At 37.0% G+C, this 27262-nt stretch overlaps 1 protein-coding gene and 1 pseudogene across 6 annotated transcripts in view; one reads left to right on the top strand and one right to left on the bottom strand.

Moving 5' to 3' along the window:
* Positions 1-27262, bottom strand: part of LOC105463467 (LPS responsive beige-like anchor protein) — a 770029-nt gene that overhangs the window by 461543 nt on the left and 281224 nt on the right. The window lies entirely within an intron of this gene.
* On the top strand, positions 9369-9874 carry LOC112423436 (protein archease pseudogene; annotated as a pseudogene).

Genomic DNA, 27262 nt, shown 5'->3' with positions numbered 1-27262 from the left:
AAATATCTAACATGACGAATCTACCGATATACTCCTTTGACATTGTCTGGTATGTTTAAAACACAAGAAAATTATTATCTTCAGAAACCTGAAAAATGTTATGCTGTGTTCTGATACCTGATCCAATAATACAATCCCCACATTTAATTTCCACAGAGCTAACCATGCCTTCCTGATCTTCATGCAGAAGAGACTAGAATATTAATTTATTTTTTTCAAATGAACGTGATAATCATTTCTCTGAGTTCTTTAAAATATCTTAGTGGAAATTTTATTATGATTATAGATCAGAATGTTGTGGTTTATTATAGTGCCTCTTTTTTTAAATATACATAAAAGCCTATAAAAACAAGCATATCAAATTAAGCCAACTAAAAATCCTCAATAAATTTCAAAGTCAGAAATTCTACAGACCATACTATCTGCTCATAAAGTAACAAAATAAGAAAAGAATAACAAAATTTGAACTAATAATAAAGTACAAATTCCCCGGAAAATAAATAACTACTACATCAAAAAAGACCGACTATTTACAACATAAAAACGAGAACATCACGTTAAAAAAAAAAAAAAAAAGGATGAAACCACTGCGGTTAACAGAAGAAAATTCATACCCTGATTTGGTTTTGTCACTTAAAAAGAGGTGAAACTAAGCATTCAAATAAACGAAACCAAAACAAAACAAATGCAGGAGAGAAACAATATAGTTACCACCAGTTACAAATGAATTAGAGAACAATTAACTTATCCCAGTGGATAAATAAGTCCCTGATGTGGCCCTTTGAAAAAACAAAATGGCCAATCTATTTATTTCATAACATTGGCCTATTATAAAAGAAACCAAGAACACTTTTAAATAGTTGTAAAAATCCTTTAAAGTTAGAAATGGTTATGTCAAAAAAAAAAAAAAAAAAAACACCCTAGGGACGCAGGCGATAGCTCAAGTCTGTAATTCCCACACTTTGGGAGGCCCGGAAGGACTGCTTGAGGCCAGAAATTCAAGACAAGCCAGGGCAACATGGAGAAACCCCATCTCTACAAAAAATACAAAAAATGGCTGGAAGTGGTGGCTACTCAGGAGGCTGAGGTGGGAGGACCTTTGGAGCCCGGAAGGTAGAAGTTATAGTCAGGTCAAACTGGGCCACTGCACTCCAGCCTGGGTGACAGAGTGAGATCCCATCTCAAAAAAAAAAAAAGAAAACAAACAAAACAAAAAGCACACCCTTCATCTGGTAGGATTTATCCACATAATATGAAATGGGTTTTAAAAATTTATTAATATACAGCATTATTTTTAGGGATGACATTAAGAACACAATATAATTTAACAGATGATAAAGAAAAATGTAAAATTCAATAGCTACCTATATAAATATATATCAACAAAATGCAGAATACAAAATTATAAACAGGAGCATATAATACCACAGAATAGAAAGAACATAAATGTCAAATAATGAAGATAGAGATATAAAAATATATACTGGATTATTATAGCAAGCACAAAAAATCAGAACGCTCAGTATATGCTCACATGAAGATGTTATTTTAAGTAAAAAAGAAAAAAGCAAGGTGCACAACAGTATGTACATGATACATCCATCCATGTAAAAGAATACAAAACATATTTGTATGCCCTGTATAAAATATTTCAGGGGCAGAGGGGAACATAAGAAACTGATAATACTGATTCCTCTAAGACAGAAAAGTTTTTCCTGTAAACTCTTTTGTATGCTTAGAACTATGAATATATTATCCATCTTAAAAACAGTATTTAAATTTTAAAAATTTAGATGGATGTTGGCTTCTAAGTAGGATGTACAAAAGTTGCAAGAAATTACTGCTCCAACACTAATAATGATAGGATGCAAAGAAACATAAATGAACTAAATTCCAGAAAGTGTCCCATCCTAAAATCTTACCTTCTTTCATCCCTAGAAGATCTATTCTTAAAATTGAAAATACTACGTTAAGTAAAACAAGTCAATCACAAAACACTGCATATCATATAAAACTATAACTACAGTGTTATCAAATCAGAATAGGCAATTCAATAGAGACAGAAAGCAGATTCATGGTTGTCTAGGGGTAATTTGGGGACAAATGGGGAGTGACTAATAAACGGTCCAGGGTTTCTTTTTGGGGTGATTAAATTGTTCTAAAATTGATTGTGATGATGGTGGCAGATCTGTCAACATACTAAAAATCAATGAATTGTACACTTTAAATGGGTGAATTGTAAATTATATGAATTATATCTCATTAAATTTGTTTTTTAAAATATTGTTCAGTACTTGAGACATTTCTGTAAGTTTTGGTTGTCCTAACATTTATTTTAAAAAATTAAAGAAATTTAACAACTATTTGTAATGTGTGGTTCTTCAATGGATACTTGTTAGAGGAATTAGGGTAGTAAAGACATTTTTAAAATAACTGGGGAAATCAGGATATTAAGTGTTAGAACACATTCATGAATTATTGTCACTGATTTTTACAAATGATAATGATGTTGTAACTATATAGGAAAACATCCTCATGTTTTAAAGATTCATACTAAAGTACTAAGTGGTCAACTGTCAAAAAGTCTATAATGTACTTTAAAACACTTCAGCAAGAAATAAAAATCAAGCAAATTGTTAAATCTAGATAATGGGTGTTCATTATACTATTCCCTCTACTTTTATATATTTTTATATTTACATAACAAAAAGAGAAAAACCAAAAAAAAGTTTCATTAACTTAATGACTGGGTGATGAACGATAAGGAAAAAAATTTATGAAACACAATATAAACCCTTGAATTAGTCCCTAAGAAACATGAGAGTCATATGTAATAAAGAAAGCTTGACAAACCAAAGAGAGCAAAGAGAGATCGTTTTGGAGAAACTGATTAAAAGCATTTAAAGAAAATAAGATTAGAGTCTTATACAATACAAATAAATATATCTCAGATATTTTAAAGATTAAAAATCAATCAGGCACATTGGTTTATGCCTGCAATCCCAGCACTTTGGGAGGTCAAAGTGGGAGGATCAGTTGAGCCCAAGAGTTTGAGACCAGCCTGGGCAACAGAGTGAAACCCCCATGTCTTCCAAAAATAGAAAATTAGCCAAGCATGGTGTCACACACCAGTAGTCCCAGCTGCTCGGGAGGCTGAGGTAGGTGGATTGTTTGAACCCAGGAGTTTGAGACCAGACTGGGCAACATAGCGAGTCCCCGTCAGTACAAAAAGTTTTTTAAAAAATTAGCTAGGCATGCTGCCACACACCTGTGGGGCCAACTACTCAAGAGGCTGAGATGGGGGGATCACTTGACCCCAAGAAGTCAAACCTGCAGTGAGCCATGATCACGCTAACACGCTACAGCCTGGACAACAAAGTGAGACACTATCTCAAAAAAATAAAAAAAAAAAAAAAATATATATATATATATATATCCTTACATATATTCTATGTTTATATATATTATTTATATATATTATAATATATATTCTAGATAAAATATATATATTATATATTCTAGATAAAATATATAAACCACACATATATATAAATATATATAAAACCAATAAAAATTGTTAAAATTTTTTATATATATAAAAATATATAAAACCACAGAGAAACAAGAAAAAAGTATATATATATATAAAAAACCACGAAAAATCTAGAATACACAAGAGAACATTTAAATAATCTTGAAATGTAAAATAATTTACTAAACCTAAAAATAAGGAAAGCGATAATAAAGGAAAAACTTTAAATTAAATTGTATTACAATTTAAGAGACTATAAATCTATAATACAAATCACGATAAAAAGAAAGTTCTGGGGGAAAATATTACAACAAATAAAACAGAAGAAAAAAACCCTTATCATATAAAGTCATATAAAAATCAGTAAATCACTAACACAGATTTTGTTTTAACGAGCAAAGGAAACAAATAGACATTAAAAACATTAAAACTATCATGATTATAATGAAGCAGTGTTCATTCACACTAGAAATTAAATGCAATGCGAACTTTAAACAAGATTCTACATGCTTTTATTTATCAAACTGAAAATTATTCAATTATTGCAATGGAACAGAGAAACAAGAAAAAAGTATAAAGTTTCTCAAAATTCATTCTCTGATCCTAGATTTTCACTTAGAAGACTTTAGCCAACTAAAAAATCAGAAACATAAATAAAGATTTCTGAACACTAAATTCCTCAAAGCTTTATTTACAAAAGCAAAATATACATAATTTAAGAGTGTAAGAATGGAGACTGGTAAAATAAATAAGTACATATTTATATTGGAAATATAAATAGCTGTTACAAATCACATTTTCAAAAATTTTCACAAATGGCAAATTGCTAGCAATACGTTATTTTATTGTCATATTTTAAAGAAGCATGCATATGACTCTAGTTTGGTGATTGGGTAGATTCAGTTAATAAGTTAAATGAGTATACGCGTATAAAAAAAAAAGAAAATAGAGAGCCAGGCGCGGTGGCTCATGCCTGTAATCCCAGCACTTTGGGAGGCCGAGATGGGCGGATCCTGAGGTCAGGAGATCGAGACCATCCTGGCTAACACGGTGAAACTCCGTCTCTACTAAAAAATACAAAAAACTAGCTGGGCGTGGTGGTGGGCACCTGTAGTCCCAGCTACTCAGGAGGCTGAGGCAGGAGAATGGTGTAAACCCAGGAGGCAGAGCTTGCAGTGAGCTGAGATCTGGCCACTGCACTCCAGCCTGGGTGACAGAGCGAGACTCCGTCTTAAAAAAAAAAAAAAAAAAAAGAAACTAGGGTAAAAAATAGATGGACCTTTGCATTAGCTTCGCAACTTGTTTTACATCTATAGTTATTTCAAATTAGTCAAAAACAAAAAGCAAAATCCAACGAAGATAAAGAGATGTTCAAGCTAGACAATAAATGACTTTTATTATTTACATTTCTTATTTTCTAAATTTCCTATATTAAAAAATACTTCATTTTTATAATTAGAAAAATAAACATTTTTAAATTTAAAAATCCATCGCTGAGGAAAAAAGTAACTACTTAGGAGAAAAATTGAGTAATTTATCATGATTAGCTCTAAAATTGGTATATACATTACCCTAAAATACATAACACTAAAATATGTAATTGTTAAAATGTTTCACATTCCTTAGAACTGTCAAGAATATGTTCAATAATATATTATTACAATAGGAAAACACTGCCATGAAGTCGACAGAGGCAATGGGGACAGACTGTCCTGGGTTATTGTTAATGAAACCTGGGTTCCAGTTCAGAATCATGGATTTAATTGTTCTGTGATCAAAGCTAAATCACATTCACTCAATCTACCTTGCATACATACATCAAAGATGTGTCGTGGTACTGAAATGAGACAATGCATACTAAATCACTTAATAGATGATGTTAGAGAGGCCACATGCAAAAAGATCGTCAGTTGATACTGGGTATCGGACTACCGGGTTCAAGTTCAAGCTTCATCACATACTAGCTATATGACCTAGAACAAATCACAGAGCCTCGCTATAGTTTTCTCATATGTAAAACTGGGCTGAAGATAATAACATTTACCTCAAAGGATTGTTTGATAATTTATTTTATATTTGTTAAGAATTCAGAAAAATAAGTGGTACTATAAAAATGTTTATTTTTAAAAATTTAAAAGTACTCACAAAAATGTTCACTATTTTAATAAAAATATTTTGCTTGCTAATTGGAAAAACATATTTGAATTCTTCATCTAAAAATATATATAGACTGCCATATTTGCCAGACATAGCAGCTCATATATATAATCCCAGCACTTTGGGAGGCTTGAGCTCAGGAGTTTGAGACCAGCCCGAGCAATATGACGAAACTCCATCTCTACAAAAAAAAAAAAAAAAATTAGCCAGGTGTAGTGGTGTGCACCTGTAGTCCCAGCTACTCGAGAGGCTAAGGTGGGAAGATCACTTAAATCCAGGAGGTTCAGGTTGCAGTGAGCCAAGATCGCACCACAACATTCCAGCCTGGGTGACACGGTGAGACTCTGTCTCAAAATAATAATGGTAATAATAATAATAATAATAATAATAATAATAATCAGCATTTTCATGGTCTTTATTTAACAAAAAAAGACTCCATTTTCATTACTTCAAAAAAACTGAGAGACCACCTGGTTTGCAGTTCTACTGAAGCTAGCAACAAGTGAGCTCTACAGCATGTTAGATAAAATTCAAAACAACATTGGCCCAAAGAACATTTGAAAATTCTTACTGGAGTGGATCTTAACTCATATACATTCCTAAAAGTAAAATCATTAAGTGATAATCATCAGCACATATGTTTTACAGATATATCACATTAGTTCAAAGAAACTAAAATTCTGAAAGACAACATTCTTTACAAAAATGATTGCCAGGAAACATGTATATTAACACATGCACAATGTTTACAAGGTACAATGTTCTGCATGACATAATTTTTTTCATAAATATTCTGTTTATAACCATAAGATTCAGAAACAAAGTTAAGATGTACAGCTAATCAATGATGTCATGACATTCACGGAACCTCTCCGTAAACCAAAATCATAAAATGTCAAGGATATCCCACTCCAATGATAAGCATGCAATGAACTAAAGAGATGCACATTGCAGATCTACACTGTCATCAATCCTTTGATAATAAATGAAACAAGTCAGCTACTTTACAACCACAAATGGTACATTAAAGAGATGACAACATCTCTTTTTTTGCAGAAGGTAACTAGCAGTAGATAAAATTCAGTTATATTATTTAAGAATGTACAGCATGAATTCAAGGCTGAATACAGATAACCTTTAAAATATAAGCTGTCTCAAAAAAAATATGCCTCATCCTGCAGAGTATTGTTTAAGAGCAATACAGTTAGAACATGAACATGCTTCAACCAATTGACGTTTGTTGAAAAAGGGTAAAGACTAGTATACATAAGAAAAAATATGTTTGCTCTCTTAAAATTGACTCTAATGTAGAAGACATGAACAAATATATTTTCTCTGCTAAAATTTTAAGTAAAAACAATGTTTACTTGGAAATATTTCTTGTTTTATTTAGATATTTTATTGTAACGCCTTAAAATATTACTATACAATATTGTAAATCTCACAGCACAATAATGATTAAAATGAAAAACTGTATTAGACAAAACATAAAATTAAATAGCTTAGAATAAAGCTGTAATGTATTCTAGGATTAGATCCCATTCACACGTTCTTTAGAAATCTAATAAAATTTGAACCAAATTCATACATTAGCAATTAGGAGACAGATTATCCGGATATGGATCCAAGTTGTAACTCTAGGTTATTTCTGCTTTATGCTATTTTCAAACTTATAAAATGAGGGATAATATCAGTACCACCTCAGAGGTTTGTTGTAAGAATTAGTTACTACTTATACACACCTCTAATAGCTACTGAAATAGCATAAGGATTCATGAAATATTAGCTACTGTTGGCACCATCACTCCTTACCTAAATCAAAAATATATATACTGTTCAGATCAAATCTATTTAATCTCTTTCACGACAGAGTGTTTTAGAAACATTTCTTCAATTTTCAATTCCACATTTCCACCTTCCTCGTTCTCTCTCATTCATACACCAATTCTACATGTTTACTCCATTATTCTCTCTCATTCATATACAAAAGAACACATATACTACCTACCACCACAATCACTAAATTTCAAATTTAAAAAAAGTGCACTCTTAACCCATAGTTACAACAAAGAAAACTTCTCCATAATTAATTAGAAAGTACACTAAGAAATAGATTCCAGGTTAGGATGGTAGGCTGATATTGCAATTACTTTTTTTTTCTTCCTCAATTCCAAAAACAAATCAGCAAAAAATAAATAAATAAATAACAAAAATAATTTTTAAAAATAATGAAACAATGTAAGGAACACACCATAAATCACCAAACATCAAAAAATTGGTTGCCAAGGGGAACAAAAACAAACTGGTTCTAGAACTGAGGGAGCAACAAAGCTTAGTTCTTAATCATATCCCCATGCCCCCAAAGCAATATTGGTAAGCTGACAAAATTCTGATAATTTTCTCAATGCCTTCAAATACAGAGAGAAACAAATTGAGTAGGTAACATTACCTCTTTCCCCTTCTACCTGGAGATGCCAGAAAAACTTACAGAACAAATACTGGTGAAGCAAGAATTTGAAAAATGGTGCTGATTCACTAAAACTGAAGTAAACTCTACTCTACTCTCTTCTCTTAAATGACTGAGGAAAATGATTCAAAGCCTAAGCACATTTTCCCATGAGAACTGTCTACAGTCTAACGAGATAGAATGAACTTGGTAGGAAATATTTAACAAAATCTTAGAAAAAAATTGAGGATTTCTAAGAAAGTCCCCTCACCTATTTCAAATAGTGCTTTCTCTTCATGATAGGCTATAGGATATTCTACAAAAATCAAACTGTAGCTCAGATGGGGGAAATACTACCTTTACACAGAGGATGGAGAGGAAAATAAGTCACTAAGATATCTTGTTGTGTAAGCCAACAGAGTATCTGCACAGAGCATTCTAACAATGAACACAACAAAACAAAAGAGCATGGTAGTTACACAAACATACAGCACCAATCAATCAACAAATAAATAAGTTAATAGATTTAAAATAAAACTTTAATATAGAAAAGACAAAAAATCTGATGAGAAAGTGTAACTCAAAGAATAAAAGAAAATTCTTCATGATTATTTTTTCTAATGAACAACATAACAAAAACATAATGCAAATAAAATTCAAAATAAAGTAAGTGACTAAGGAAAGAGGCTGAAGTCCTAAACAAACAAAATTAGAAACAGAACATAAGCTTTATAGACATAATAAATAAGTTACAAATAAATATCCCAGACAAAATAAAACATTAAAAATGTACTTACTGGTGGAAAAATAAGGCTAAGGATCAAAGAAAGTCAAGCAACTAAGGAATAACTAATATATGTGAAAGACAAACATATAGCTAACATAATATTATTAAGTGTTACTAAGTAAGGAAAAACAAAACAAAGTGAAAATGGTATTTCAAATCTAAAAAATTTCCTAAGAACTGAAGGAAAAAGTCAGAATCTGCCGATTATAACGAGAAACTATGTCCCAGGATAATTTGATAAATAATGTTCAATACTGAGCCATATTCCTCTTAAAGAATTTTGTGGACAAAGAAATCACAGGCAGACGACACAAAAAGCAAATCAAAAATTGAGGGAAAATATCAGACTGTCCTCTGAGAGCAACATTCAAAGTCAGAAGATAACAAAGCAATGTCTACAAAGTTCTAAGAGAATTTAAGTGTTACCCAAAAAAATTAAGTCAAGCAAGGCAGTCATGGCACAGAAAGAGGGAGATGTTAGAGATTACAATTTGACTGAAGAATAGAAGGCGATCAAGGCCAACTATCCACCAGTCAATAGGAATTACGAGTATTTGGATCATACAGCAGATGTGTAGTTACACACATGGGGAGATACTTTGGAGGAAGCATTTGAGCAATGTGCAATGGCCATGTTTGGTTACATCACAGATACTGGGACTGTGGAGCCTCTCCAAACAATAGAAGCAGAAACCCAAGGAGTTTCTACTTTTCTTTTTCACTTTTTAGATGAGTGGCTTTATAAGTCCAATGCTGATGAATTCTTCATACCCTGGGAAGTAAAAGTACTTTGTATTGATCAAGACATTTTAAATTACAATCATTTGGGTGCAGAGAAGAATTTTCATTGTCCAAGCACACTCACGGAACAGAAGTCAAAGTTATAACATATTCAGCAATGCAAGTCTATAATAAAGAAAACCCAGAAGTTTTTATGATCATTTACATTTAAGACCAAAAAAGAAAAGACTCCTAAGTATTGTTTTTTATTTTTTTTCTCTTCCTTTGGGGAAGACAATGTGAATTAATTTCTACAGTATCTTCTGATATACAGTAACTGTAGAACAGAAATTTATAACTTTTTTTTCTTTTTTTTTCCTGAGATGGAGTATTGCTCTGTCGCTCAGGCTGGAGTGCAGTGGCATGATCTCGGCTCACTGCAGCCTCTGCCTTCCAGGTTCAAGCAATTCCCATCCCTCAGCCTCCCGAGTAGCTGGGACTACAGGCATGTGCTACCTCATGCCTGGCTAATTTTTGTATTTCTAGTAGAGATGGGGTTTCACCTTGTTGGCCAGGATGGTCTTGAACTCCTGACCTCAAGTGATCCGCCCACCTTGGCCTCCCAAAGTGCTGGGATTATAGGTGGGAGCCACCACACCCAGCCAGAAATTTATAACTTGAACTGTGACTTTCAGAAATGGAAAATCAGGGCACATCCTTGGTCTGTGTTCCCCAAACAATCAAACTTTAAAGAATTCTTCAATTCCTAGGGGGGCAGTTATGGTCATTCATTTGTTGATTATCTGCTGTGGCAGCAGGTGCCTCATGCCCTTCCATTGCAATGTGAGCCCTGAGCCTCCCCCCAGAATGGAATGCTGATGCCAGCGGCAGCCTGGCACTAAATCCAATTTGGGAAAAAAAAAAAAAAAATTGAGAAAATATATTTCCACACCCAGAAAAAAAATATATAAAGTTAAACAGAATGCCATTCAAATATAAAGACAGCAAGCAAATATTCTTAAACATGGAAGAACTTTAAGTTTACAACACACATAAGCCCCTTATGGAAAAAATAATAACCATGAAATGCAGCCAATTAAGAACTGAGTCAAAAGAAAGAATCTGGAAATTAAGTTGCGACTAATAAAATGGGGGGAATGAAGAGTGTGTATTGAATTCATTTAAATAAAGAACAAAAACTCAAGTACTACAAGAAATGTGATTATAAACATGAATGTTATAAATTTAGACAACATGAAAATTAAAATATAACTTTAAAAATTAGGAGGTGAGGGTAGAGAAAAGAAAAGGAACATACAAGTGTTTAATATCCTCAGCTTCCATAAGAGGGTATGAATTGACATATGTAACATAAAAATCAGCAACATCAGAGAAGGGTAGAGCACAATGGCAGAATAGAGGCCTATCCCGTTCGTTCACCCTGCTGCAACACCAAATTTTAACAACTATCTGCACACAGTAAAGCACCATCACAAGAACCAAAAATCAGGTGAGTGATCACAGTACTTGTTTTTAACTTCGTATCATGGAAAGAGGCATTGAGCGGGGCAGGAGAGACAGACTTGAATCACTGATGCCACCTCTGCCCCATCGCCCATAAGTGGCCATGCACTGCAGACAGAAACTGCACTTTGAGGAAGGAGAGCTCAGTGACTGGAGGACTTTACATTCATCTCAGTGCTGCCCTGTCACAGCAGAGAATAAAGCTACGCTCGGCTCCTTCCACAGAGGGAGCATGAGGACCAGTCCTAGCCAAAGGGGAATCACATGCCCCATGGGACAGAACATGAGTTTCTCGGCAAGCCTCGCCACCCAGGCTAAAGTACTCTGGGGCCCTAGATAAACTTGAAAGGCAGACTAGGACCCAAGGACTGCAATTTCTAGGCACGTCCTAGTGCTACATTGGGCTTAGGACCAGTGAACTAGGGTGGCACGTGACCTAGAGAGACACCAGCTTGCATGGCGAAGGAAGTGCTTGCATCATCCCTGCCCTAATCCCAGGCAGTGAAGCTCTCATAGCAATGAAAGTTACTCCTTGCTCTGCTTAAGGAGAGGAGAGCAAAGAATAAAGAGGGCTTTGACTTGGACACCAGCTTAGCCACAGTAGGATAGGGCACCAGGCAGAGTCATGAGGCCCCATTCCCAGGCCTTAGCTCTCGGATGGTATTTCATTTCTAGACACAAACTGAATCAAAAGGGAAGCCACTGTCTTGAAGGTGAGAACCCAGTCCCGGTAGGATTCATCACCTGCAGATTAAAGAACTCTTGGGCCCCGAATAACCGGCAGTGATAATGAGGGGAATATACCATGTGTCTTGGGCTCTGAGACTTACTAGCTTCAGGGGTGACCCAGCATATTCCCAGCTATGGTGCCTAGAGTGAAACACTACTAATTTTTCAGAAAAGCAGAGGGGAAAAATAAAGGGAACTTTGTCTTGCATCCTATGTACCAACTCGGCTGGGGGTAGAGCAATAAGCTGGCTCTTGGGGTCCCAAAGTTCAGGCTTAGACTCTTGGACAGCATTTCTGGACCTGCTCTGGGACAGAGGGGAGCTCACTGCCCTAAAAAGCGAGTCTCAGGCGTGGCAGCATTTACCACAAGCTGAAAGAAGAGCCCCTAGGCTCTCAGTAAACATCAGTGGTGGTCTGAAGGAATCTCCTGTGGACCGGTGGTGGGGTTGGCCACAGGGAAAGGCACCTCTGCCTGTGGAAAGTGAAGAAAAGAGTAGGAAAGACTGTACTGTGGTTTGAGTGCAGGCATAACGACAGTAGAATAGAATATCAGGTAAATTGCTAAGCTGTTTAACTCCAGTCCCTGGCTCCCAGACAGCACCTCTGGACATTCCTGGAGCCTGTGGGAACTCATGGCCCTGAAGGGAAGAAACTTGGGCAAGACCCAGTGCTGTGCAGGTTTCAGGTCTAACCCAGTGCAGTCCCAGCGGTGGTGGCCACAGACTTACTTGCATCACCACATCCCCAGTTCCAGGTGGCTCAGCAAAGAGAGACAGACTCTGTCTGTATGGGAGAAAAGGAAAAGAACAAGAGTCTCTGGCTGGTAATCCAGATAATTCTTCCACATGTTATCTAAGACCACCAAAACGGTACCTCTACGAGTCAGCAAAAAACACAGCCTTATTGGGGTTGGGGTCCAAGTTCTTTCAAATACCTGGAAAGCCTTCCCAAGAAGAACAGTCACAAGCTCAGACCATGAAGAGTATAATAAATAATTAACTCTTCAATGCTCATAGACTGAAGAACATTAGCAAGTATAAACATCATCCACAAAAACATGACCTCACCAATGAACTAAATAAGGCACCAGGGAACAATTCTGAAGAAACAGAGACATACGACAACTCAGATAGACAATTCAAAATAGCTGTTTTGAGGCAACTCAAAGAAAATCAAGATAACACAGAGAAGAAATTCAGAATTCTATCAGATAAATTTAACAAAAGGATTAAAATATTTTTTTAAATCAAGCAGAATGAGTCGGGAGGTGGAGGTTACAGTGAGCTGAGATCCCACTACTGCACTGCAGCCTGGGTGATAGAGCCAGACCCTGTCTCAAAAAATAAAAATAAAAAAATTTAAATATATATATCAGAAATTCTATAATTGAAAAATGCAATTAACATGCTGAAGAATGCATCAGAGTCATCAGAGTCTCATAATGGCAGAACTGATCAAGAAGGAAGTAGTGAGCCTGAAGACAGGCTATTTGAAAATATAGAGAGAAGAAAAAAAGGAATAAGAAAAAATGAAGCATGCCTATCAGAAAACAGCTTCAAAGGGGCAAATCTAAGAGTTAATAGCTTTAAAGAAGAGGTAGATAAAAAGAGAAGGGTAGGAAGTTTATTCAAAAGAATAATCAGAGAACTTCCCCAACCTTGAGAAAGATATCAAATTCAAGTAAAAGAAGCTTATATAACAGCAAGCAGAAAGAAGCTTACCTCCGGGCATTTAATAATCTGAAGGTCAAGAATAAAGAAAGGATTCTAAAAGTAGCGAGAGAAAAGAAATAACACACAATGGTGCTTCAATACATCTGGCAGCAGACATTTCAGTGGAAACCTTACAGGCCACAAGAGTGGCATGATGTATTCAAAGTGCTGAAAGAAAAACACTTTTACTCTAGAATAATATATCTAGTGAAAATATCCTTTAAGCATGAAGGAGATAAAAAGACTTTCCCAGTCAAACAAACGCTAAAGGATTTCATCAACACCGGACCTGTCCTAAAAGAAATGCTAAAGGGAGCTCTATAGTCTGAAAGAAAAGGATGTTCATGAGCAAGAAGAAACCATCTGAAGATACAAATCTCAATGGTAATAGTAAGCACACAGAAAAACATAGAATAGTATTACATTGTAATTGGAGTGTATAAACATACCAAGTAGAAAGCCTAAATAATGAACCAATGAATAATAACTACAAAAACTTATCCAGACATAGATAGTACAATAAGATAAAAAGAAAAACAACAGAAAGTGTAAAACTAGAGAGACAAAGTTATAGTGTAGTTTTTATTAGGTTCCTTTTTGTTTATGCAATCAGTGTCAAGTGTAGTTTCCATTAGTTTTACATAACAGGTTATAAGATTGTGTTGGCAAGCTTTATAATAACCTCAAACTGAAACAAATACAATGGGTACACAAAACATAAAAAGCAAGAAATTAAATCATACCACCAGAGAAAACCACCTTCACTACAAGGAAGACGAGGAAGGGAAAAAAGGAAGAGAAGTCCGCAAAACAACCAGAAAGCAAATAACAAAATTGCAGCAGTAAGTCTGTACTTATCAATAATAACATTAAATGTAAATGTACTAAACTCTCCAATTAAAAGAAATAAAGTGGCTGAATGAATTTAAAAAGAAGATCTAATGATCTGTTGCTTATAGGAAACACACTTCACTTATAAAGATACACATAAACGGAAAATAAAGAGATGAAAACAGATATTCCAAGCCAGTGGAAACAAAACAGAGCAGGAGTAGCTACCTTAATCAGACAAAGTAGATTTTAAGAAAAAAATTGTAAGAAGAGACAAAGACGGTCATTATATAGTGATAAATGAGTCAATCCAGCAAGAGGATATAATGATTGTAAATAAATATGCACTGTATTAGTCCGTTTTCACACCGCTATAAAGAACTACCCAAGACTGGGCAATTTATAAAGGAAAGAGGTTTAATTGACTCACAAATTGACATGGTTGTGAGATCTCAGGAAACTTACAATTATGGTCGAAGGGGAAACTGGCACCTTCTTCACAAATTGGCAGGAAAGAGAAGAGCAAAGGAGGAATTTCCAAACACTGATAAAATCATCAGATGTCATGAGAACTCACTCACTATTATGAGAACTCACTCACTATTATGAGAACAGCGTGGAAGAAACTGTCCCCCAAGGATCCAATCACTTGCCTCCCTTGACACATGGGGATTATAGGTCCCTCCCTCAACATGTGGGGATTACAATTCAAGATGAGATTTGGATGGGGACACAGAGCCAAACCATATCATGCATCCAACACTGAAGCAACCAAATATATAAGGAAAATATTATGAGAACTAAAGAGAGAGATAGACTCCAATACAATAATAGCTAGAGACACCAAAATATCCCACTTTCAGCATTGGACAGATCTCACAGACAAAGTCAAAACAGAAATAGCAGACTTCATCTGTACTACAGAACAGTGGATCTAAAGATATTTACAGAACTTTTTTTTTTTTTTTTGAGATAAGAGTCTTGCTCTGTCACCCAGGCTAGAGTGCAGTGGCATGATTTTGGCTCACCGCAACTTCCATCTTCCAGGTTCAAGCAATTCTCCTACTTCAGCCTCCTGAGTAGGTGGGATTACAGGAGCATGCCATCACACCTGGCTAATTTTTGTATTTTTAGTAGGGACAGAATTTCGCCATGTTGGCCAGGCTGGTCTCAAACTCCTGACCTCAGGTGATCCACCTGCACCAGCTTCCCAAAGTGCTGGGATTACAGGCGTGAGCCACCACGCCCGGCCAGATATTTACAGAATATTTCATCCAATGGCTGCAGAATATACATTCTTCTCCTCAGCACATGGGTCATTCTCAAGAACAGACCATATGTTAGTTCACAAAACAAGTCTTAAAACATTCAAAAAACCTGAAATATCAAGCATCTTCTCTGACCACAATGAAATATAACTACAAATTAATAATAACAGGAATATTAAAAACCATACAAATATATTGAAATTAAACAATATGTTCCCGAATCACCAGTGTAATGACGAAGAAATAAAGAATAAAATTGAAAAATTTCTTCAAACAAATGATAATAAAAACACAACATACTAAAACATATAGGATACAGTGAAAGCAGTATTAAGAAGGGAATTTATAGCTATAAATACCCGCATCAAAAAAAAAGAAAAACTTCAAATAAATAACCTAATAACGCATCTTAAAGAACTAGAAAAGTAAGAGCAAAACTGAACTCAAAATTAGTAGAAGAAAAGAAATACTAAAGTTCAGAGAAGAAATAAATGAATTTGAAATGAAGAAAACAATACAGAAGAGCAATGAAACGAACAGTTGGCTTCTTGAAAAGATAAACAAAATTGAAAACCTTTTAGTGAGACTAAGAAAAAGAGAAGATCCAAATAAATGAAATCAGGTATGAAAAGGGAGACATTACAACTGATACTGTAGAAATTCAATGGATCATTAGTGGCTACTATGAGCAACTATATGTCAATAAATTTTGAAAATCTAGAAGAAATGGATCAATTCCTAGATACATAAACCTACCGAGATTGAATCATTAAGAAATCTAAAACCTGAACAGACCAATAACAAGTGACAAGAGTGAAGCCTTAATAAAAAGTCTCACAATAAAGAAAAGTGTGGGGCCAGATGGCTTCACTGAATTCTAACAAACATTTTAAGAACTAATACCAATCATACCCTAAGTATTCCAAAAAATAGAGAGGAGGGAAGAATTCCACACTCATTCTACAAGGCCAATAGATTACCCTGATACCAAAACCAAAGACATATTTATTTATTTATTTATTTATTTATTTTTTTTTTTTTTTTTCTGGTCGGGTCCAGCTTTACTCTTTTTTTTTTTTTTTAATTTATTTATTATTATTATACTTTAAGTTGTAGGGTACATGTGCATAACGTGCAGGTTTGTTACATATGTATACTTGTGCCATGTTGGTGTGCTGCACCCATCAACTCGTCATTTACATCAGGTATAACTCCCAATGCAATCCCTCCCAAAGACATATTTAAAAAAGAAAACTGGCCGGGCGCGGTGGCTCAAGCCTGTAATCCCAGCACTTTGGGAGGCTGAGATGGGCGGATCACGAGGTCAGGAGATCGAGACCATCCTGGCTAACCCGGTGAAACCCCGTCTCTACTAAAAATACAAGAAAATTAGCCGGGTGAGGTGGCGGGCGCCTGTAGTCCCAGCTACTTGGGAGGCTGAGGCAGGAGAATGGCGTGAAACCGGCGGGGCGGAGCTTGCAGTGAGCCGAGATCGCGCCACTGCACTCCAGCCTGGGGCACAGCAAGACTCCGTCTCAAAAAAAATAAATAAATAAATAAATAAATAAATAAATAAATAAATAAAATAAAATAAATAAAAAAGAAAACTACAGGCTAATTTCACTGGTGAATATTGATGCAAAAATCCTCAAGAAAATACTAGCAAACTGAATTTAAAAATACATTAAAAAGGTCATTAATCATGACCAAGTGGGATTTATACTAGGGATGCAAGGATGGTTCAATATATGTAAATCAATCAATATGATACATGGTATCAACAGAATGAAGGATAAAAAAATGATCATTTCAATTGATGCTGAAAAAGTATCACATAAAGTACAACATCCCTTCATGATAAAAACCCTCAAAAAAAACCTGATACAGATGGAATATGCCTTAACATAATAAGCCATATATGACAGACCCACAACCAGTATCATACTGAATGGAGAAAACTGAAAGCCTTTCCTCCAAGATCTGAAACATGACAAGAACGCCTACTTTCACCACTATTATTCAACATAGTACTGGAAGCCTTAGCTAGAGTAATCCAACAAGAGAAGGAGATAAAGAGCATTTAAATTGGAAAGGAGTAAGTCAAATTATCTTTATTTGCAGACGATATTATCTTATTTTTAGAAAAACCTCCCACCAAAAAACTATTAGAACTGATAAAAAAAAATTCAGTAAAGTTGCAGTATACAAAAACCAACATACAAAAATGAGTAGTGGCCGGGCATGATGGCTCATGTCTGTAATCCCAGTACTTTGTGAAGATAAGGAGATGGACTATTTGAGCCCAGGAGTTAGAGACCAGCTGGGCAACATGGTAAAACCCTGCCTCTACAAAAAATACAAAAATTAGCCAGACCTGGTGGCACATGCCTGTAGTGCCAGCTACTCAGAAGGTGGGCAGACTGATTGAGCCAAGAAGTTTAAGGTACAGTGAGCCATGACTGTGTCACTGTATCCCAGCCTGGGTGACAGAGTGAGATCCCATCTCAAGCAATCAGTCAATATCAGTATCATATCTATGTGCCAACAGTGAACAATCTGAACATGAATTCAAAAAAGTAACCCATTTACAACAGAAACATATAAAATTAAATACCTAGAAATAAATTTAACGAAAGTAGTGAAAGATCTCTATAATAAAAACAATAAATCACTGATAAGAGAAATTGAAGAGAATATTAAAAAATGGAAGGATATTCTATGTTTATGGATTGGCAAATCAATACTGTTAAAATACTCATATTACACAAAGCAATCTACAGATTCAATGCAATTTCTATCAAAATGCTAATGACATTCTTCAAAGAAATAAAAAAAAGGCTGGGCGCGGTGGCTCAAGCCTGTAATCCCAGCACTTTGGGAGGCCGAGGCGGGTGGATCACGAGGTCAGGAGATCGAGACTATCCTGGCTAACATGGTGAAACCCCGTCTCTACTAAAAATACAAAAAACTAGCCAGGCGTGGTGGCAGGCGCCTGTAGTCTCAGCTACTTGGGAGGCTGAGGCGGGAGAATGGCGTGAACCCGGGAGGTGGAGCTTGCAGTGAGCCGAGATCAGGCCACTGCACTCCAGCCTGGGAGACACAGCGAGACTCCGTCTCAAAAAAAAAAAAAAAAAAAAAAAAAGAAATAAAAAAAAAATCCTAAAATTTATGTGGAATCAAGACTCAAAATAGCCAAAGCTATCCTGAGCAAAAAGAAGATTATCTGACTTCAAATTATATTACTGAGTTATAGTAACCAAAAGAGAATGGTATTAGAATCAAACAGACACATAAGCCAATGGAACAAAAAGAGGACCCGGAAACAAATCCACATAGCTACAGGAAATGAATTTTCAACAAAGGTGCCAAGGACAAACATCGGGGAAAAGACACTGTCTTCAATAAATGGCACTGGGAAAACTAGTTATCCATATGCAGAAGAATGAACCTTGATCCCTACACCTCACACCGTATGTAAAAATCAACTCAAAATGGATTGAAGACTTAAATCTAAGACTTCAAACTGTGAAACTACTCCAAAAAAAAAACTGAGGAAACTCTCCAGGACATTGGTCTGGGCAAAAATTTCTTCAGTAATACCCCATAGTCACAAGCAACCAAAGCAAAAATGAATAAATGGGATCATATCAAGTTAAAAAGCCACCACACAGCAAAAGAAACAGTCAACAAAGTGAAGAGACAACCCATAGAATGGAAGAAAATATTTGCAAAACTACCCATCTGACAAGAGATTAATAAGCAGAATATGTAAGGAACCCAAACAACTCTATAGGAAAAAATAATAATCTAATTTTAAAATGGGCAAAATATTTGAATAGACATTTCTCAACAAAAGACATACAAATGGCAAACAGGCACATGAAAAGGTGCTCAGGCCGGGTGCAGTGGCTCATGTCTGTAATCCCAGAACTTTGGGAGGCCGAAGCGGGCAGATCACTCAAGGTCAGGAGTTTGAGATCAGCCTGGCCAACATAGCAAAATCCCATCTCTACTAAAAAAACAAAACTTAGCTAGGCATGATGGCACAGGCCTTTAATTCCAGCTACTAAGGAGGCTAAGCCATGAGAATCCCTTGAACCAGGGAGGTGGAGGTTGCAGTAAGTCAAAAATCACATCACTACACTCCAGCCTGGGTGACAGAGTGAGGCTCTGTCTCAAAGAAAAAAAGAAAAAAAAGAAAGAAAGAAAAGGTGTTCAAGGGCTGAGCACTGAGACTCACACCTGTAATCCCAGCACTTTGGGAGACTGATGAAGACAGATCACTTAAGGCCTGGAGTTCAAGACCAGCCTGACCAACACAGCGAAACCCCATGTCTACTAAAAATACAAAAATTAGCCGGGTGTGGTAGCACAAGCCTGTAATCCCAGCTACTCGTGTGGCTGAGCCATGAGAATCGCCCGAAGCAGGGCAGTGGAGGTTGCAGTGAGCCAAGATCATGTCAATGTACTTCAGCATGGGCAACAGAGCAAGACTGTATCTCAAAAAACAAAACAAAACAAAACAAAACAAAAGGTGCTCAATATCATTGATCATCAGAGAAATGCAAATCAAAAGTACCATGAGATATCACCTCACTTGAGTTAAAATGGCTTGTATCCAAAAGTCAGGTAATTACAAATGCTGTCAAGGATGTGGAGAAAAAGGAACCCACATACACTATTGGTGGAGGGTAAATTAGTAAAAATCACTATACGAACAGTCTGGAGGTCCCTCAGAAATCTAAAATAGAGCTAATATATGATCCAGCAATCCCACTGCTATGTATATATCCAAAAGAAAGAAAATCAATATATTGAAGAGGTATCTGTACTCTCAGGTTTGTTGCAGCACTGTTTACAATGGCTAAGATTTAGAAGCAACCTATATGTCCAGCAAAAGATGAATGGATAAAGAAAATGTGGTACTTACACACAATGGAGTATTATTCGGCCATAAAAAGGAATGAGATTCTTTCATTTTCAACAACATGGATGAAAATGGAGATCATTATGTTAAGTGAAATAAGCTATGCACAGAAAGACAAACGTCGCATGTTCTCATTTATTTGTGGGATCTAAAAATCAAAACAATTAAATTTTTTCAATTGAACTCTGAACAACTGAACTCTGAGATTAAAATAGTTGAACTCAGAGAGATAGTAGAAGGATGGTTACCAGAGGCTAGGAAGGGTAGTGAGGGTGTCACGGGGAGGTGACGATGATCAATAGGTATAGAAAAAATAGAACGAATGAATAAGATCTAATATTTGATAGCAAAACAGGAGACAATAGTCAATAATAATTTAATTGTGCATTTTAAAGCAACTAAAATGGTGTATCTGGATTGTTTGTAACCCAAAGGATAAGTACTTGAAGAGATGGATACCCAATATTCCATGATGTGATTATTATGCACTGCGTTCCTGTACCAAAATATCTCATGTACTACATAAATACACCTACAATGTACCCACAAATATTACAAAAAAAAGAATTAATAAAAAAATCAATGACATAATTACACTGAAAAGATGTAACTAAAAGAAAAAGAAATAAATGGCTGGGTGGAATTCTATGTCAAAACTCATGTTTAAAAACTGAAGCCATCAACTTCTTAATTTTTTCATAATTTATTAACCTTCCATTCTTTCAGAAAATAATTTTCCTTTAAAGAAACACTTCCTTGTTTTTTCCATAATTATTTTTATTTTGCTAAATTTTATACAATACTGCAATAAATAGCCATGTATACCTATCTTTAAATACTATTATTTTTATTCCTAACAGATACATTCACAAAAATTGGATTACTCGGACCATATTCCTTTCCCATAAGACTAAAAATGTACTTTCCATTAGCAATACAAAAGAATAGCATTGCCCATTTCATCTCCTTTACTCTCTTCAACAGTACGTTATCATCCTATTTACTTTCTCTCAGTCGAAAACTGGAAAATTGATAGATAATAATTTCTCAAATTTGCATTTTCTTGAATATTTGTGTGAGTATCCTTCTCATGTTTACTAGTCACTTTTAGGTTCTTTTGTGAATTTCTTATTCATATATTATATTCAGGATATATTCTTTATTCTTTACTTTTACTTTATTCTTACAACTTTCCTGAATATATACATATTCATATATAATAATTCATATATAATAACTCATAGGAATTATTAGTACAGTGAATATATTAATCATTTATCAGTCATAAGCATTATGTTTTTCCAAGTTGTTCATGGTGTCTTTCCTCCACTTAATGTTTTAAGTAGTAACAGATATCTACTTTTATATTTCTACTTTCTAAATATCCTATATTTTGGTTACCAAATTCACACATATGCCCAAGTTCTACTTTTACAGTTTTCCGAATATGTTTCTAAAGTATTTACCATGTCATCTACCTCCCTATTGCTTATTTCATCTGGAGGATTTTTAATATATGCTGCCTTTATAGTGGTGTTTTAATTTCTGGAGAGGCAAGTACAATCTCATCACTTTTTCACAAATTGTAGGACTATATTAAAGCATTTATTTTTTCACATTAACCGAATATTTAAATATCCAAATATAAAATTTGCATGTCTTAAATTTGTTATAAAGAATATTTAAATGCCAAATCAACTCTACTGTTATTTTAATGGAGTGCTTTACTAATGGATATATTGAGTTTGCACATTAACTTGAGAAAAACGAACATTTTTGTGATGTAAAATTTTCTATCTTTGACTATAAAAGACAGTATGGAGTCTTTTTTCCAGTTAGAAAACTGGAAAAATACAAGTAATGTTGGCATATTAAGTAACAGCATCCTGCCAATGTTAATCTTCTGATTTTGATAACCGTACCAGATTAAGACAGAGAATGTGCTTAGGAAATTTCCACTCAAGTATTTTGAGGTAGAAGGGAATCCTGACTTTAACTTACTTTCAAATTCAGAAAAACAAAGCATAAAGAGAAAGAGAATAAACATAGCAAAAATTTAACAATCATGAGATCTGGGAGAACAGTGAATAGGAGTTCCTGCTTTATTCTTACAACTTTCCTGAAAGCCTCAAATTATTTCAAAACAAAAGACTGATTCTCTCTGTCTCTGTCTCTCTCTTTCTCTCTCACACACACAGACACATACATACGTACACACATACACACCTCAAGACCCCAAGACAGACTATCCAGCATGGAATTAGTTTATGTCAGGCCTTTGAGCCCAAGCTGAGCCATCGCATCCCCTGTGATCTGCACGTATAGGCCCAGATGGCCTGAAGTAACTGAAGAATCACAAAAGAAGTGAAAATGGCCTGTTCCTGCCTTAACTGATGACATTCCACCACAAAAGAAGTGAAAATGGCCAGTCCTTGACTTAACTGATGACATTCCACCACAAAAGAAGTGAAAATGGCCAGTCCTTGCCTTAAGTGATGACATTACCTTGTGAAATTCCTTTTCCTGGCTCATCCTGGCTCGTCCTGGCTCAAAAAACCTCCCCCACTGAGTACCTTGCAACCCCCACTCCTGCTCAGAGAATAACCCCTCTTTGACTGTAATTTTCCTTTACCTATCCAAATCTTATAAAACGGTCCCACCCCTATCTCCCTTCCCTGACTCCCTTTTCGTACTCAGCCCGCCTGCACCCAGGTGAAATAAACAGCCTTGTTGCTCACACAAAGCCTGTTTGGTGGTCTCTTCACATGGACGCGAGTGACATTTGGTGCCGTGCCTCGGATCGGGGGACCTCCCTTGGGAGATCAATCCCCTGTCCTCCTGTTCTTTGCTCCATGAGAAAGATCCACCTATGAACTCTGGTCCTCAGACCAACCAGCCCAAGGAACATCTCACCAATTTTAAATCAGGTAAGGAGCCTCTCTTTTTACTCTCTTCTCCAACCTCTCTGACTATCCCTCAACCTCTTTCTCCTTTCAATCTTGGCGCCATACTTCAATCTCTCCCTTCTCTTAATTTCAGTTCCTTCCTTTTCTGATAGAGACAAAGGAGACACATTTTATCCGTGGACCCAAAACTCTGGGCATTTTATCTGGACCCAGTCACGGACTCGGGAAGACAGTCTTTCCTTGGTGTTTAATCACGCAGGGACGCCTGCCTTGGTCCTTCACCCTTAGTGGCAAGTACGGCTTTTCTGGGGGGCAAGAACCCCCCAACCCCTTCTCTCCCTGTCTCTACCTCTTCTCTGCTTTTCTGGGGGGCAAGAACCCCCCAATCCCTTCTCTCTGTGTCTCTACCCTTTCTTCACTTTTCTGGAGGGCAAGAACCCCCCAACCCTTTCTCTCGGTGTCTCCACCCCTTCTCCGCTTTTCTGGGGGGCAAGAAGCCACCGATCCCTTCTCTCCATGTCTCTACACCTTCTCCACTTTCCTGGGGGGCAAGCACCTCCCACCCCTTCTCACCGTGTCTCTACCCTTCTCTTTAAACTTGCCTCCTTCACTATGAGCAATCTTCCACCCCTCCATTCCTTCTTCTCCCTTAGCCTGTGTTCTCAAGAGCTTTTACCTCTTCAACTCTCACCTGACCTAAAATCTAAACGTCTTATTTTCTTCTGCAACACCGCTTGACCCCAATACAAACTCGACAGTGCTTCCAAATAGCCAGAGAACAGCACTTTCAATTTTTCCATACTACAAAACCTAAATAATTTTTGTCAAAAAATGGGCAAATGGTCTGAGATGCCTTATATCCAGGCATTTTTCACACTTCGTTCCCTCCCAAATCTCTGTTCCCAATGTGACTCCTCCCAAATCCTCTTTCTTTCCCTCCCGCCTGTCCCCTCAGTCCCAACCCCAAGCATCGCTGAGTCTTTCCAGTCTTCCTTTCCTACAGACCCATCTGACCTCTCCCCTCCTCCCCAGGCTGAGCTAAGTCCCAATTCTTCCTCAGCCTCCGCTCCTCCACCCTATAATCCTTCTATCACCTCCCCTCCTCACACCCAGTCTGGCTTACAGCTTAGTTCCATGACTAGCTCTTCCCCACCTGCCCAACAATTTCCTCTTAGAGAAGTGGCTGGAGTTGAAGGCATAGTCAGGGTACATGTACCTTTTTCTCTATCAGACCTCTCTCAGATCAGTCAGTGTTTAGGCTCTTTCTCGTTAGACTTCACTAAATATATACCAGAATTCCAATATCTAACTCTGTCCTACAATTTAACCTGGAGTGACGTAAATGTCATCCTGACTTCCACCCTCTCCTGAGATGAACTGGAAAGAGTTTTTTCTCTAGCCCAATGTCATTATGATAACTGCCAGCTTCACGAGCCAGACCTCCAGGAAGGCATTAGAGCAGTTCCCTGAGAGGATCCCCAGTGGAACTGTCAGGAAGATTCCCCAGGAATAGCTAGGCGAGATTACATGATTTCTTGCCTAGTTAAAGGGCTTAAAAAGGCAGCTTACAAAGCTGTTAATTATGACAAGCTTAAAGAAACTAACCAAGGTAAAGACGAAAACCCAGCCCAGTTCATGGCCTGCTTAGCAGCAACCCTTAAACGCTTTACCGCCCTAGACCCAGAAGGTCGCCTTATTCTTAATATGCATTTTATCACCCAATCCACTCCTGACATTAGGAAAAAAACTTCAAAACTTAGAATTTCTGGCCCTCAAACACCACAACAGGAATTCACCAACCTCGCCTTCAAGGTGTACCAGATGGCAACGCATTTCTGAGTTACAATTACTTGCCTCTGCTGTGAGTCAAAACCCAGTCACACTTCCAGTGTACAAGAACTTCAAAATGCCTAAGCCGCATACGCCTAAGCCACAGCAGTCAAGCATTCCTACAAGACTTCCTCCATCAGGATCTTGCTTCAAGTGCCAGAAATCTGGCCACTGGGCCAAGGAATGCCCACACTCCAGGATTCCTCCCAAGCCGTCCCATATGTGCAGGGACCCACTGGAAATCAGACTGCCCAGCTCACCTGGCAGTCACTCCTAGAGCCCCTAAAGCTCTAGCCCAAGGCTCTCTAACTGACTCCTTCCCAGATCTGCTAGGCACAGCGACTGAAGATTGACACTGCCTGATCGCCTCGGAAGCCCCCTGGACCACCACGGACACCAAGCTTTGGGTAACTCTCACAGTGGAGAGTAAGTCCATCTTCTGTTTAATTGATACGGGGGCTACACACCCCACATTACCTTCTTTTCAAGGATCTGTTTCCCTTGCCCCAATAACTGTTGTGGGTATTGCCAAGCTTCAAAACCCCTTAAAACTCCCCACTCTGGTGCCAACTTGGACAACATTCTTTTAAGCACTCTTTTTCAGTTATCCCCACCTGCCCAGTCCCCTTATTAGGCCAAGATATTTTAACCAAATTATCTGCTTCCCTGACTATTCTTGGAGTACAGCCATATCTCATTGCTGCCCTTCTTCCCAACCCAAAGCCTCCTTTGCGTCTTCCTCTCATATCCCCCCACCTTAACCCACAATCCCTCAGACCAACCACCCCAAGGAACATCTCACCAATTTTAAATTGGGTAAGCGGCCTCTCTTTTTACTCTCTTCTCCAACCTCTCTCACTATCCCTCAACCTCTTTCTCCTTATATCAACTCTACTCCCCCCATATTTGGACCTCTCACAACACAAACTACTATTCCTGTGGCCACTGCTTTATGCATCTCTTGGCAAAAACCCACTGGAATTCCCCTAGGTAACCTTTCACCTTCTCGATGTTCCTTTACTCTTCATATCCAATGCCCAACTACATACATCACTGAAACAATTGGAGCCTTCCAACTCCATATTACAGACAAGCCCTCTGTCAATACTGGCAAACTTAAAAACATTAGCAGTAATTATTGCTTAGGAAGACACTTACCCTGTATTTCACTCCATACTTGGCTACCTTCCCCTTGCCCTTCAGACTCTCCTCCAAGGTCCGCTTCTTGTTTACTTATACCCAGTCCCGAAAATAACAGTGAAAGGTTGCTCATAGATACTCAACATTTTCTCATACACCATGAAAATCGAACCTTCCCCTCTACAGTTACCTCATCAGTCCCCATTACAACCTCTGACAGTTGCCGCCCTAGCTGGATCCCTAGGAGTCTGGGTACAAGACTCCCCCTTTCAGCACTCCTTTTCATCTTTTTACTTTGCATCTCCAGTTTTGCCTCGCACAAGGTCTCTTCTTCCTCTGTGGATCCTCCACCTACATGTGTCTACCTGCTAATTGGACAGGCACATGCACACTAGGTTTCCTTACTCCCAAAATTCAATTTGCAAATGGGACCAAAGAGCTCCCTGTTCCCCTCATGACACCGACACAACAAAAAAGAGTTATTCCACTAATTCCCTTGCTTGTCGATTTAGGACTTTCTGCCTTCACTGTTGCTCTCGGTGCTGGAAGAGCAGGCATTTCAACCTCTATCACAACCTTCCGTAGCCTTTCTAATGACTTCTCTGCTAGCATTACAGACATATCACAAACTTTATCAGTCCTCCAGGCCCAAGTTGACTCTTTAGCTGCAGGTGTCCTCCAAAACCACCAAGGCCTTGACTTACTCACTGCTGAAAAAGGAGGACTCTGTATATTCTTAAATGAAGAGTGTTG

The sequence above is a fragment of the Macaca nemestrina genome, chromosome 3 (assembly GCF_043159975.1).
Source record: "Macaca nemestrina isolate mMacNem1 chromosome 3, mMacNem.hap1, whole genome shotgun sequence".
In the NCBI taxonomy this organism is placed as follows: domain Eukaryota; kingdom Metazoa; phylum Chordata; class Mammalia; order Primates; family Cercopithecidae; genus Macaca; species Macaca nemestrina.
Note: the sequence above shows the minus strand (reverse complement) of the source record. Positions and strands in the feature narration are given on the sequence as shown.